This window comes from Gossypium hirsutum, chromosome D10, assembly GCF_007990345.1.
Source record: "Gossypium hirsutum isolate 1008001.06 chromosome D10, Gossypium_hirsutum_v2.1, whole genome shotgun sequence".
Lineage (NCBI taxonomy): Eukaryota > Viridiplantae > Streptophyta > Magnoliopsida > Malvales > Malvaceae > Gossypium > Gossypium hirsutum.
The window spans coordinates 65,137,455-65,152,158 of NC_053446.1; positions in this window are offsets into that span (position 1 = coordinate 65,137,455).

A 14,704-nucleotide genomic window follows, 5' to 3' on the forward strand; every position below is an offset into this window, starting at 1 on the left:
TTACACCAGTGTAACTGGAATCTTCCCCATTATTTAAACTTAAATTTAGATTGTCTTGACTTGTATAGAGCGATGGTTAAAGCTTTTTGTAAATATTCGTTTGACACAGATTCAAACCTTATCACCCCAACTTTAATATTGTACAAGGAAAACCTCAGATTTAATTTTGAAAAAAATGGAAACTACTAAGGACTATGGTTTTATTAAAATTTTGAATTTAATTTATCTACTTTAATTTGAATTAATTTAGTATTTTTATTTTTTATAATGTTATTAAGAGGTCCAAATTGACGATAATGTTAGTCGCTTCCATTAAAATGATGTAACAAAATTTAAACCTTAAGTATTAGCTAGTTTGACATGAAATATTATTATTGGTTGAATAGGGCTTTCCTATGCAATAAAATGATAGTAAAAAAATCCACATAATCACTTGAATGAAAACTAATGATCAAACATAACAATATAAAAGTAGAGAGACCAATTTATGCCAAATTAAGATGATTAAATCTTAAATTTTAAAATAATAGAGGGACCAAAACTATGAAATAATGTTAAATTTAGCCTTCAATGTTTACATTTTTTTATTAATTTGGCCCTTATTTTTTTTAAAGTTAAATTTGGCCCTTAATTATTAAAAAAGAATAGAATTATTGTTTTCTCAACGAAAATTCTGACTAAAATACTATTTTTTTGAATTTTGTGAGCTTTTAAATTGTTGGTTGATGGGGGCATATAAGACAAAATAATGTTGTGTCAGTATGAAGTATATATGGATTACTACGCAAGTTATCATGTTAGCATCGTTAAAAAATTTAATGTGTTAGTTAGCATTTCCGATAAAAAAATGATTTTACTCTTTTTAAAAATTAGTTAATGGTAAAATTTAAATAAAAAACAATAAAGATTAAATTGACAAAATATATAAATATTGAAAACTAAATTTAATATTATCCCTAGTGAAACCAACTTTGTCCATCTCCAACAGACAAAAGGACAAGTGCAAGACTCAATATCTTCTGATTGCGAAATCATGCAAAATTGTCAATGAAGAAGATAAGTCAAGAATCCTTCCCACACTTTGTTGGCTCATTCGATGATTCACTTAACCCAATCTTCATGGCTTTAATGTGGTCCCTTCTTGTCACCATTTGCTTAAACACTATCTTGGTTTAAGCTTTAAAGGAAAAATTAAATATGGGAAGAACCTAATTTAACTAGCTTAATGAGATAGGAGAAAAAGAATTTATAATAATTATATATGTGATGGAGGAATGGTGTGGTGGAAGATGGTTTAAAAAGAAGAAAACATAATAAATAAAGGGTAAATTACAAGAATAGTCATTTAACTATCTAATTCATTCTTTTTGATCATATACTTTTTTTTTTAGTTTTAATCACTCAACTTTTTCAAATTAAATATTTTCGTCACTCTTCTGTTAGTTGTCTAACATAAGTCTAACGTGGACTTTGTCACGTTTGTCATGCTTCTTGAGGAGCTACATTTCGAAGCCAATACCACTAGTAATCTTCCGAAAATTAACATTCTTCATGTATTGCCCTAGCCCTCATCAAGATAATGATCTATTAGCCGAGTGATCATCTTTTTTAGAAAATAATTTTAGTTTTAATCATCGTTATATAAAAAAAATAACCTTAAATAAGATAAATAGATTATACTAAAATTTTCAAATAATTTCTTTGCTTAATCGAAATTTAACACCAGTCAGAATCAAATTAATTGCTACTTGAAATCCTCATTGTAAGAAATTAATCAAGATACTCTATATAAAATATTCCAAAATATAATTTTGGTTGAGCAATGTCCAGTTACAAAATGAATTTTACATGATGTTTATACCAATCACCATGAGGCAAACTTTGTTTATATTAACACAAATTGATACATAGATTTGACGCAATTAAAGAAAAACTTCATGGAAAAATCCAATTTTTTTGGTTACCAACCCTAGAGAAAAAGAATAATGATGTAATACTAATGGCGAGTAAATGCATGAAACCTTTGAAATGCTTGACAAACTAGGCTAATCATTACAACCTTCTTTCCTCTGTAGGTATGAAGAAGAATTTGATCAGTGCAACAACTAGACGCAACCCAGCAAACAATTCCATGAATTTGGCACAATAATTTGAATATATATATATAAAATATAATAAATATGTGTGTGTTTCAACTTGTTTCTGATCAGACAAAGATCAAAAGCCAAAAAAAAAAAAATGCCCATGATTCATTAATATATGAAGATCTTTTTCAAATCTTTATAGTTATTAGGGTCATAGCTAGCTACCTTCTAATATTTACCATGAATTTAATTGATTTATTCTAGCTAGTGCAAATTATGTGTAGCACAAATGCTTATGAAAGTCGTAAACCTATGCTATATAAGTCTAAACCTATGTTATATATTCGAAATAAAATGTCATGCGAGTATATGTTAAATATAAACATGTGGTTTATTTTGACATTTTTTAATATATATTGAAAGAAAAGAAAAACAGATAACAAGTAGCTTGCTACATGCAATGCATGTTGAGCTGAATTGATGATGACCAGTCATTGAAGTTGTCAAGAATTGATTTGTAGAATATAAGTTTCTGAAATAAAGTTGTCGGCATGGCGAATTCTTCCGTAAAAAAGAAAGAAAGAAAAAATCTCTGTGCTTAAGAAAAATAATTGTTATCTACAAGAATGCTCCACAAAAGCTTCAAAAGCAATTAACAAGATAGAATATATATTGATTCGTGGGTAGGGTTGGTTTTGGGATGTTTGAATATGAATAGAGTTAAATTGGGTTTTAAATTTTTTTGGAATATTTCGGTTTAGGTCATGTTTTGATTTGAGTTAGTTGAGTTTGAGGGTTGATTCTTTTAGTTAGGTTATTACGAGTTTCAATTATTCGAGTACTTGCATGAGTCATTTTAGGTTCAACATTTTCAGATATTGAGAGGAAAATTGAACAGGTGGGTAGTGTAGTATTCTTGATGGCAGATTTGAAAGATAATGAAATGGCTTTAACCTTGATGGTAGCAGGTAGTAATCGTGGTGACATGTTTAAAGCTTGGTAGTGAGTTTTAGCTTTGATGTCGAGAATTTGTTTTTTTAATTATAGGAAATGTTTCATTGTGGTATTTTGTAAGTTGTTCCTTTGAATGATGTTCTTGTTGTATTTACAACAGATCAGTTTGAAAGAAGCAATTTTTTTTTTTGAATTTGATTCATTTGAGTTCAAGTTGAATAAATTGAGTCAGATTTTTTAGTATAAGTCAAAATTGTCATATATATATATATATATAGAGTAGGTTCAAGTTCAACAAGAGGCGTGTTAATTGGTTGGACTTGGTCAAGTTTAAATATGATATTAATACATTTTATACTTATTCAAGCTTGGTCTAACAAATATATCCTAAAATTTTACCTAGTCTCACCCATATTTATAAATGACTAACCCAAACCTATTTTAGGGCTGCTTAAATTATTTTTAATTTTTAAAAATATCTATATTATTTTTAATTTCATAATTTAATATAAAACTTAACAAATTCTTTTTTGAAGATCTAACCCAATTGTGAAAGTATTTGAAAGTTCATATATCTATATACATATACACACAAATTGGCTAGAACTACCCATAATCCCACTAATCCTTCAATAGGAGGATAAATGCGCTTCAATGCGCTCGAACCCACATCCTCCTACATAGGCAACAATACCAATACCAATCGAATTAAGACTTAGTCAACACAAATTTTTAATATGTATAGATTATAGTATTACATATTACTATAAATTTATTTCTTGTGTTATAAATTACAAACTTAAGAAATGGATTGAGCTAGGCTCATTTTCAAACCTAATTTTTTTTTGTCAAACTCATTTTCATGCCTAATATTTTTACCCAAATCCTCTTAAATTTCGAACCAACTTTTAGATTTGGACAAGTAAACCCAGGGGCAAAGTCAGGAAAATTTTGTAGGGGGCAAAATTAACTTGTAATTTTTATAATAGGAAAAATGTAATTTCACCATTTTAATAGCCTCTATCTTTATAATTTTTAAAGAATTAAATCAATTTTTTTTATCATTTTTGGGAAAGCCAAAGTGTAAATTTACCTTTACTAATTTAAAGGGTCTAAATGAAATTTTTTCCATTAAGGACTTGCCATCACCCTAAGTACGCCCCTAAGTTCAACTTTGTGAAGAGAAATAAATTTGCCTTTATTATAGTCTACTTATTAATAACTTTCTAAGGATAATTATCCAAACTTAAAATAATTTAAATTTTTGGTATTCAGCACATATGTTGAAAAACGTTTTAAAATTGAAAAACTGAAGTGGAGGCCTACATTTTCACTTTCTTCCCCTGAATCAATTACAACCAAGACTAATAAAAGCAATATTGAGGACCAAACCAAGCTGTTACATTTTTCTTATAAGTGTTGACACCATTTTTTTGACAAAACGGGGTCGACTTGGGTTTTAAAAAATAAAAACGAAAATGGGAGTCGCCACCAATCCTTTTTGATGAGGTGTGATCGGGTCACCTCGAAAAGTGATTGTTTTTAATAAACAATTTAATTTTTATTAAAACAACGATTTTGGTCTACGAAATTCAGAAAAATGGGTTCGGGAGTCGGTTACGCACGAGGAAGGATTAGCACCCTCGATACGCCCAAAATTGGTACCTAGTTGATTAATTAGTGTCTTATTGTCGAAGATTGAAAACTCGAAAAGAATTTAAAAATACGATCCCTCTTTATATTGTGTTATTTTAAAAATGACTCGAATAAATCAAAATAAAGAATGTCTTCTTATCTCGAATTAACAAGATGTCACATCCAGTAAGTTAGGACATGACACCTCGTATTTTTTTGAGAGTAAGCTTGCCTTTTATTTTGTATTTAAACCGCATGCATTTTAATTTTTTAAAAAGGATATTCAGTTATTTAGAATCAACGCGAAAAAAATCGAAGCTCAGTAAGTTAGGGCACGATTTTCTCGAATTTTCTAAATATTGAATATTGCCATTATTATTGAAAGTTTAAAAGGGTATTTGGCCATTTGGTCGAACGAGAAATCGAAACCCAGCACGTTAGGGCACGTTTTCTCGAATTTTCCAAACGCGAAATATTGCCTTAATTTAAAACCTTTCCCTTTTTGAATAATTGCGAGTACAATACTCGAACGAGATGCATTTGTTTTATTTAGGGCAAAATACAATGATTTATTTTTGGGGTGTACAAAATTGAGCGTAACTTCGAAGTGATGAAATGAAATTGAATGATAACGGAACATGGCATAACAATTTACGAATAAAATGATACATCCATGCATGACAAATATACAAGGATACGAATAAGCAAATTATAGTACGCACAACGGCAATGAACACACAACATATCTAATACAAATATCAATAACCTAAACGAACAAAACAAAACAATACATAAATTAATATAAGAAAATAACGGCTCAAAATGAATGATTTGTGAAGGCATTTCAAAATAAATAATAACGTTTCAAATAAATAGAATATATATAAAATTAGACAATAAATAAATAATAATAGAAACAATTAAAAAATAAATAGTATATTTAAAATAGAACCAATAAAATAGTTTGGAAAATATACATATATACGTACATAAAAAAACTTGAAAGATGTTCATACATAAGTTATAAGAAATGATATATATATATATAAGAAAATAAATTTAATGTAAAACAACTTCAAATAAATAATGAATATAAAAACTTAAAAATAAGTAACGATAAAGAACATTTTCTACAAATAAATAAATTAAATAAACCGAGGATGAGGTTGAAATGAAATTAAAATTCGAGGCTTTAATTGCAAATAAATAAAGAAGGTCACAAGGGACCAAAATAGGATGCACTTAAAGAACGAGGGACTGATTGGGAAATATCCCCATTCCTTAAGCGCGCCGTTTTGCGCAGGACTAAACTGAGACAAGTGCAAAGAATATGGGGTCAAATTAAAAATGCTAAAAAGGGTAAAAGGACTGCATTGAAGACAGACAATAAAACTGAAGGATCCGCAGCGCAAATAACCCATTCGGCCTTGAGAACGCGCGGATCCTCTACTTAACCGGGTCGGGTCTTTGGGTCAAACGCGAAACGACGTCGTTTTGGCTATCGTCACTTAAGCCCAAAACGACGCCGTATAGATACCCATATAAATAGCCTAATTAAAACTAAAAAACAGAACATCAGCCCAGTACTAAAAAAAAAAACCCTGAGGGTTTCTCAAATCCTCTCAAACTCCCCTTCTCCGGTCCAAGGGTTCCGGCCGAAGGCCACCGTAGCGCCGCCGTCATCGGTGATCGGAGCAACGCAAAGGTCCGGTCTTTTACCCAATTTAAAGGCCATTTGAAGGCCGAAGCCTCTAGGCTCGAAGGCCGAAAGAAGAGAAACCCCCACGGCCTCCCTTCGGTCCCGATTTCACTGACCAAGGCGGTTCCGGCGACGGACCTTGCATGCGGCCCTAGGTAAGTTTCTTCTCTTCCCTTTTATTTTTTATTTTCGTAAATAAAAAAATAAAAAATATATAAAAAAAACTAGATCTAAAACGCACACAAAAAAAAACGAAATCCCCTTCTCTGATTCAAAATCGATATCTTTATTCCTATCCGCCTCCACTATAAGCAGTGGCCTATGGCCTTTATAGCCGATTACCACTTTTCATTTTTTATTCTTTTTGCTTTTTGCTCTTTTTCGTTGTATTCTTTTGTTGCGTGTGCTTTTCTCTTGCAGGTGTCAGACGCGTGGACATGCGAAGTCGTCGATTGGCGAGCAACGGCGGCGGCCAGGAGGCGTGCGGGGAGGCTGAGCGACGCACATGGGTAGTAGGGGTTAGGGTTTGCTACTGCTAAAAGTTTGTTATGGGCTATTAGGTTTGGGCTTGAATTTGGGTTTGTGCATTTTGGGTTAATTTTTGTTGTAATGGACTGGAAGTGTTTTATTAGTTTGGTTTGCTTGGGTTGGTTTGCTGGTATGGGCCCGGGCAAAATTTGGGTCTTACAGCTGCCCCTCTTTGCTCATTTTCGTGTAACGAGAATAGAGCAAAGACTAAGAAAGACCAATTTTGCCCGGTCTCACCGAGTCTTAACTCCTTGGGTGCCGCTCTTCTTCAAGTAGCTTCATTCTATTCTGCTGTGACTTTAGGGGATGAGATTTGTGGTTTTAATCCGCTCCACTGCAACTTCAGGGAGATAGGATTTGTTTCTTTCGTCTGCTCCGCTACTGCTTAGGGAGATAAGACTTGATGCGATCTGCTCCACTATTGCTTAGGGAGATAAGATTTGTGGTTTTGTCTACTCCGCTACTGCTTAGGGAGATAAGACTTGATGCGATCTGCTCCACTATTGCTTAGGGAGATAAGATCTGTGGTTTTGTCCGCTCCGCTACTGCTTAGGGAGATAAGACTTAATGCGATCTGCTCCACTATTGCTTAGGGAGATAAGATCTGTGGTTTTGTCCGCTCCGCTACTGCTTAGGGAGATAAGACTTGATGCGATCCGCTCCACTATTGCTTAGGGAGATAAGATCTGTAATCTTCGATCTATTCCACTGTTGCCCAGGAAGATAGAACTACTGGCTTTAATGTACTCCACCGTAATCGGGGAGGTAAAATCTGCCATCTTCGACCTGCTCCACTATTGCTTAGGGTGATAAGATCTGCAATCTTCAATCTACTCCACTGCCAAATACAGGGACAAGATCTGCTTTCTTCGATCTACTTCACCACCAGTATGGGAAGACAAGATCTGTATCTTGGATCCACTTCCTATCAATATAGAAAGATAGGACCTGCTATCTTCGATCTACTTCACGCCAATACATGAAGACAAGATCTGCTTTCTGCGATCTACTTCGCCACCAATATGGGAAGACAAGATCTGCCTCTTCGATCCACTTCCTACCAATATAAGAAGATAGGATCTGCTACCTTCGATCTACTTCACGCCAATACATGAAGACAAGATCTGCTTTCTTCGATCTACTTCGCCTCCAATATGGGAAAACAAGATCTATATCTTGGATCCACTTCCTATCAATATAGGAAGATAGGACCTGCTATCTTCGATCTACTTCACGCCAATACATGAAGACAAGATCTGCTTTCTTCGATCTACTTCGCCACCAATATGGGAAGACAAGATCTGCATCTTCGATCCACTTCCTACCAATATAGGAAGATAGGACCTGCTACTTTCGATCTACTTCACGCCAATACATGAAGACAAGATCTGCTTTCTTCGATCTACTTCGCCACCAATATGGGAAGACAAGATCTATATCTTGGATCCACTTCCTATCAATATAGGAAGATAGGACCTGCTATCTTCGATCTACTTCACGCCAATACATGAAGACAAGATCTGCTTTCTTCGATCTACTTCGCCACCAATATGGGAAGACAAGATCTGCATCTTCGATCCACTTCCTACCAATATAGGAAGATAGGACCTGCTACTTTCGATCTACTTCACGCCAATACATGAAGACAAGATCTGCTTTCTTCGATCTACTTCGCCACCAATATGGGAAGACAAGATCTATATCTTGGATCCACTTCCTATCAATATAGGAAGATAGGACTTGCTATCTTCAATCTACTTCACGCCAATACATGAAGACAAGATCTGCTTTCTTCGATCTACTTCGCCACCAATATGGAAAGACAAGATCTGCATCTTCGATCCACTTCCTACCAATATAGGAAGATAGGACCTGCTACTTTCGATCTACTTCACGCCAATACATGAAGACAAGATCTGCTTTCTGCGATCTACTTCGCCACCAATATGGGAAGACAAGATCTGCCTCTTCGATCCACTTCCTACCAATATAGGAAGATAGGACCTATTTACGCCTAGTGTTTAGGATGACTTGATCAGAATGAATCAAATGCTCCTAACTAGATGTGTATGTATTATATTTGTAGAATGTCATGAGAATGATCCATTTTTAATGCTTAGGTTGTCATTCCTCATTGTTCATCAAGGTTCTATCACTGATGCCTTCTTGTTCAGCCAGTACTTTTGACAGAAAACCTAAAGAAATAGACGCTATTTAGATTATCATTTCTCAAATGTTTCCAACCCTTAGGTTTGGTTAGTTCTAAACAATAGTCCTGTTTCAGGTCCTCGTATTATTTAGAAACTTTCAGAGTAATATGCAGAACTCCTTCTGCATGTGTATTGTCAGTCCATTAATCGTTATTTCAATGAAAAATGCTTGAAAAAGATTATCAAAATGGACAAAATGAAATTTTGTTGAGAGCAAAGCTCTAAACAAACAAATCAATCAAGATAGCAAATTTTGCTGAGATACGAGATGAATAAGATGAAAAAGATTATCACAATGGATAAGATGAAAATTTGTTGAGAGCAAAGCTCTAAATGAACAAATTAATCAAGATAGCAAATTTTTCTAGAATACAAAATGAGAATAAATTAATCAAGATGATGTATTTTGTCAAAAATACAAAAAATGAATAAAATGGAAATAGGTGCCCCAGATATCGTAGCATGAGCTTCTCTGTCCCAAACTTCTTAAGGACCCTTTTGAACTTGATATGTGTTTAGAAGTCCTAGAAGGCTTTGTTGATAACCCAAGATGTAGCATCCCTCCTTCTTATTAATTCAGAAAGGGCAAGACTACCGCATGCCCCACCTTTGATCAAAATTTGAACTGCCCATTTCTGGGTTTTCAATTCAAAACCCTTTGGTCTCAAGGCGCCCTTTGCGGGTTTTCACCTTGGCCTCTCCTTTTTCTTTTTGTTCTTTTTTTGTTTCTTTTTTCGAGTGAAGTATTTATTGCTTGAATCAGAATTCTCAAGATTAGGCAGGTTTTTGCCATCCATCTTGGTCAATATCGACGCTTTTTCAGATAAGGCCTTCCACATAAGGTCCTTTCCAGTTTGACATAGACTTTCCTATGAAGTCCTTTTGCATGGGAAGGATCTTCCTCGATATTAGATCCCCTCATGGAATTCTCTAGGGTGAACCTTTTTTGGTGAGCTCGCATCATTTGCTTTTGGTATATTTGACCATGACGGATAGCTATTAACCTTTTCTCTTCAATTATATCAGACCTGGATCCATTCTACTTCATCCAACTTCAATTTTGACAAGGCTCGAAGGGAAGGAATATCAACTTCGATGGGTAAAACTGTCCCTATTCCATATGCCTAATGAGAAATGAGTTGTCCTGGTAGAGTTTTTTTTCTTGTTTTTGCTTTTGTTTTTTATTTGGTTTTTATTTGTTCTTTTTTTTGGCCTCTACTGAACTGTTCATTTTGAGGGCAACATGGTGTTAATCTTGAACAAACTACAAACTTCTGATGTCGTGCCGTTGTTCAAATTCAATGCATTGTCTAATATGATCCTTTTTGGCATTCTATATTGACATATGATTCTTCAAGAAATTTGCCGAGTGTCAACTTTATGATATTGGCATATGAAACAACCTCTACCCACTTGATGAAGTAATCGACGAACACAAATATAGATCGATGACCGCCAGAAGCTTTTGGCGAGGTCGGCCCAAATAACATCCATGCCCCTCATAGAGAAAGTCCATGGAAAATTCATAACATGAAGAGATAAAGGAATCACATAAATCTTGTCTCCGTAAATTTGGCACTTGTGGCGTTTCTTGGTATAACTGGTGCAATCCCCTTCCATGGTGGGCCAGCAGTACCCAAATCTCATGATTTGCTTGGCCATTGCAAAACCATTAGCACGTGTTCCTCGTCCAAGATCTTCTTAACCTCAAGAGCATCCACTTGTCTTAGTAGCTCAGGCATGTCTAAAAACATCTTTGAATTCTTAGAGTAACTCAATGACGTCTCGCTTTGTCTCTGCGGTGATACAGGCTCTAATCTTCACCTTTTTCTCTTCTCTTAAGCTCACAATTCCCCACTGAATTTTTTTGTAAGGTTGGATCTATTTTTCGACTTGCCTTACCATCCTTAACAAATCAGGAGATAAACTACAGTCTTGATCATCTTCGAAGTCTTGAGGATCCTCTAGACACATATCTTGCTCGAAAGAAAGTTCTGAGTCAATAGCAGTGTCGCTCATATCATTGATATCTGGAGACCTATTCTAGGGACGAAGGAAGTCTCAAAGAGCTAACGAATCAAAGGGTAATTACCTGGTGGTATGAGTATGAATGAATTGGAAGGAACAAAAGAATATTTGCCAAAACAAGACACAAAGATGCATTTCATTGAAATAAAGAATAGTGGACATGTGCCTTTTCACAAAAGGATTTTCTATTGCTCCCAGGCTTAGAACAATAAGAGCGTTCCAAATATTACTCTGAAATGGTCCTAAAAATTACAAGAATCTCCTCCACGGTCCAGTTGTTTAAAACGCCTCTAGGGATGTAGAAACAAATTCAAGATAGGTTTTTTCATTTTTTAGTTCTTTTTCAAAGGCATACACATCTTCACCTTTCGAACCATCGATATATTCAAAGAATTCCAATCCATCTGGTTTTGTACTAGAGTTCTAAACTCGACGTACTTTTGGATTTTAGGAAATTTATTGTATGCAATGAAATGTAATGTTGATGTATGAACGCGTATTTTTAGATTTTAAGAAATTTATTGTATGTAATAAAATGTAATGTTAATGCATGAACGCGTATTTTTGGATTTTAGGAAATTTATTGTATGTAATGAAATGTAATGTTAATGAATGAAGAGATACGTGCAATGAAATGTAATGCAGATGTATGAATGCAAAAAGAGACATTGATTCTTGATTCAATTCTATTAGAACAACTTTACTAGAAAACAAATCTCTTTACATAAAGCGGATTCATATACGGCTTTGCCCTCATATGCGGAGACATTCGATCATTTTCTTCGTTCGAGCGTTAAGATAAGTCTCACGAACTCTTCAAAAGGGACGTATCTTATATCTCCTTTTTACTCAATCCGGGCCGTGACTCGTTGCTCACTAAACCTCATGGTGCTCGTTGGCTTTTCTTTTAAGAAAGTTCAGCGGCTCTCGAATAATCCTTGTCACATTAAATTCTCGGGCCACAGAGCAATGGTTGTGTGGTCCTCCATTAAACTATCATCCTTCATACGGCTTTGCCCTCATATGCGGAGACATTCGATCATTTTCTTCATTCGAGCGTTAAGATAAGTCTCACGAACTCTTCAAAAGGGACGTATCTTATATCTCCTTTTTACTCAATCCGGGCCGTGACTCGTTGCTCACTAAACCTCATGGTGCTCGTTGGCTTCTTTTTTAAGAAAGTTCAGCAGCTCTCGAATAATCCTTGTCACATTAAATTCTCGAGCCACGGAGCAATGGTTGTGTGGTCCTCCATTAAACTATCATCCTTCTCTTATCACGTTTTCTTGGACCACATTCGGACAACCGTATTATTATCCACTTTATCAAGAAACCCATTTCCTTATGACAAGCTCTCTATTTAACAACTGAACGTGAATCAACACCTCTTTTTATGATGAAAATGCAATGCAATCATAACAAAAAGAAAACAGGTTAGTACCAAGCAAAAGCAAGCAAGAATAAATAGAACACCTATTTGGGTGAATACTAGGGGTTCGAAGTGGTTCTACCTAAGGTGGGCTCCTAAGGTTCACTACATGAGGTTTGGTTCTAAAGTAAGGGTACCTGAACCAGCAGATTCCTCGATCCTCACCCATTATAGGCTCATATGGACCGAGTTCAATTCAGGGGAATACATTCCCCTATGGCCATGCGGAGATGAAAATCTCACGAAGACATAGGTACGGATGTATCCCGGAAGCGATTCACTATCCCATGCGGAGGTGAAAACCTCACGAAGGCGTAGTTTCTCACTCCCACTTAAAAGGGTATGACCAGCGGTCATGCAATGCAATGTGCAGAGGTATAAAATAAAATACAGAACACGATAAAAAATATAACTCAAAACAAAAGAGATGCAATGAGAGGATCGTAAATTTAAATCGAATTTTCCACTTTCAACAAAAAGACAAGAAATAATCAACACGTGGCTTGACTCTCTTATCCTCCCCAATGGAGTCGCCAAGCTGTTGACACCATTTTTTTGACAAAACGGGGTTGACTTGGGTTTTAAAAAATAAAAACGAAAATGGGAGTCGCCACCAATCCTTTTTGATGAGGTGTGATCGGGTCACCTCGAAAAGTGATTGTTTTTAATAAACAATTTAATTTTTATTAAAACAACGATTTTGGTCTACGAAATTCAGAAAAATGGGTTCGGGAGTCGGTTACGCACGAGGAAGGATTAGCACCCTCGATACGCCCAAAATTGGTACCTAGTTGATTAATTAGTGTCTTATTGTCGAAGATTGAAAACTCGAAAAGAATTTAAAAATACGATCCCTCTTTATATTGTGTTATTTTAAAAATGACTCGAATAAATCAAATAAAGAATGTCTTCTTATCTCGAATTAACAAGATGTCACATCCAGTAAGTTAGGACATGACACTTCGTATTTTTTTGAGAGTAAGCTTGCCTTTTATTTTGTATTTAAACCGCATGCATTTTAATTTTTTAAAAAGGATATTCAGTTATTTAGAATCAACGCGAAAAAAATCGAAGCTCAGTAAGTTAGGGCACGATTTTCTCGAATTTTCTAAATATTGAATATTGCCATTATTATTGAAAGTTTAAAAGGGTATTTGGCCATTTGGTCGAACAAGAAATCGAAACCCAGCACGTTAGGGCACGTTTTCTCGAATTTTCCAAACGCGAAATATTGCCTTAATTTAAAACCTTTCCCTTTTTGAATAATTGCGAGTACAATACTCGAACGAGATGCATTTGTTTTATTTAGGGCAAAATACAATGATTTATTTTTGGGGTGTACAAAATTGAGCGTAACTTCGAAGTGATGAAATGAAATTGAATGATAACGGAACATGGCATAACAATTTACGAATAAAATGATACATCCATGCATGACAAATATACAAGGATACGAATAAGCAAATTATAGTACGCACAACGGCAATGAACACACAACATATCTAATACAAATATCAATAACCTAAACGAACAAAACAAAACAATACATAAATTAATATAAGAAAATAACGGCTCAAAATGAATGATTTGTGAAGGCATTTCAAAATAAATAATAACGTTTCAAATAAATAGAATATATATAAAATTAGACAATAAATAAATAATAATAGAAACAATTAAAAAATAAATAGTATATTTAAAATAGAACCAATAAAATAGTTTGGAAAATATACATATATACGTACATAAAAAAAACTTGAAAGATGTTCATACATAAGTTATAAGAAATGATATATATATATATATAAGAAAATAAATTTAATGTAAAACAACTTCAAATAAATAATGAATATAAAAACTTAAAAATAAGTAACGATAAAGAACATTTTCTACAAATAAATAAATTAAATAAACCGAGGATGAGGTTGAAATGAAATTAAAATTCGAGGCTTTAATTGCAAATAAATAAAGAAGGTCACAAGGGACCAAAATAGGATGCACTTAAAGAACGAGGGACTGATTGGGAAATATCCCCATTCCTTAAGCGCGCCGTTTTGCGCAGGACTAAACTGAGACAAGTGCAAAGAATATGGGGTCAAATTAAAAATGCTAAAAAGGGTAAAAGGACTGCATTGAA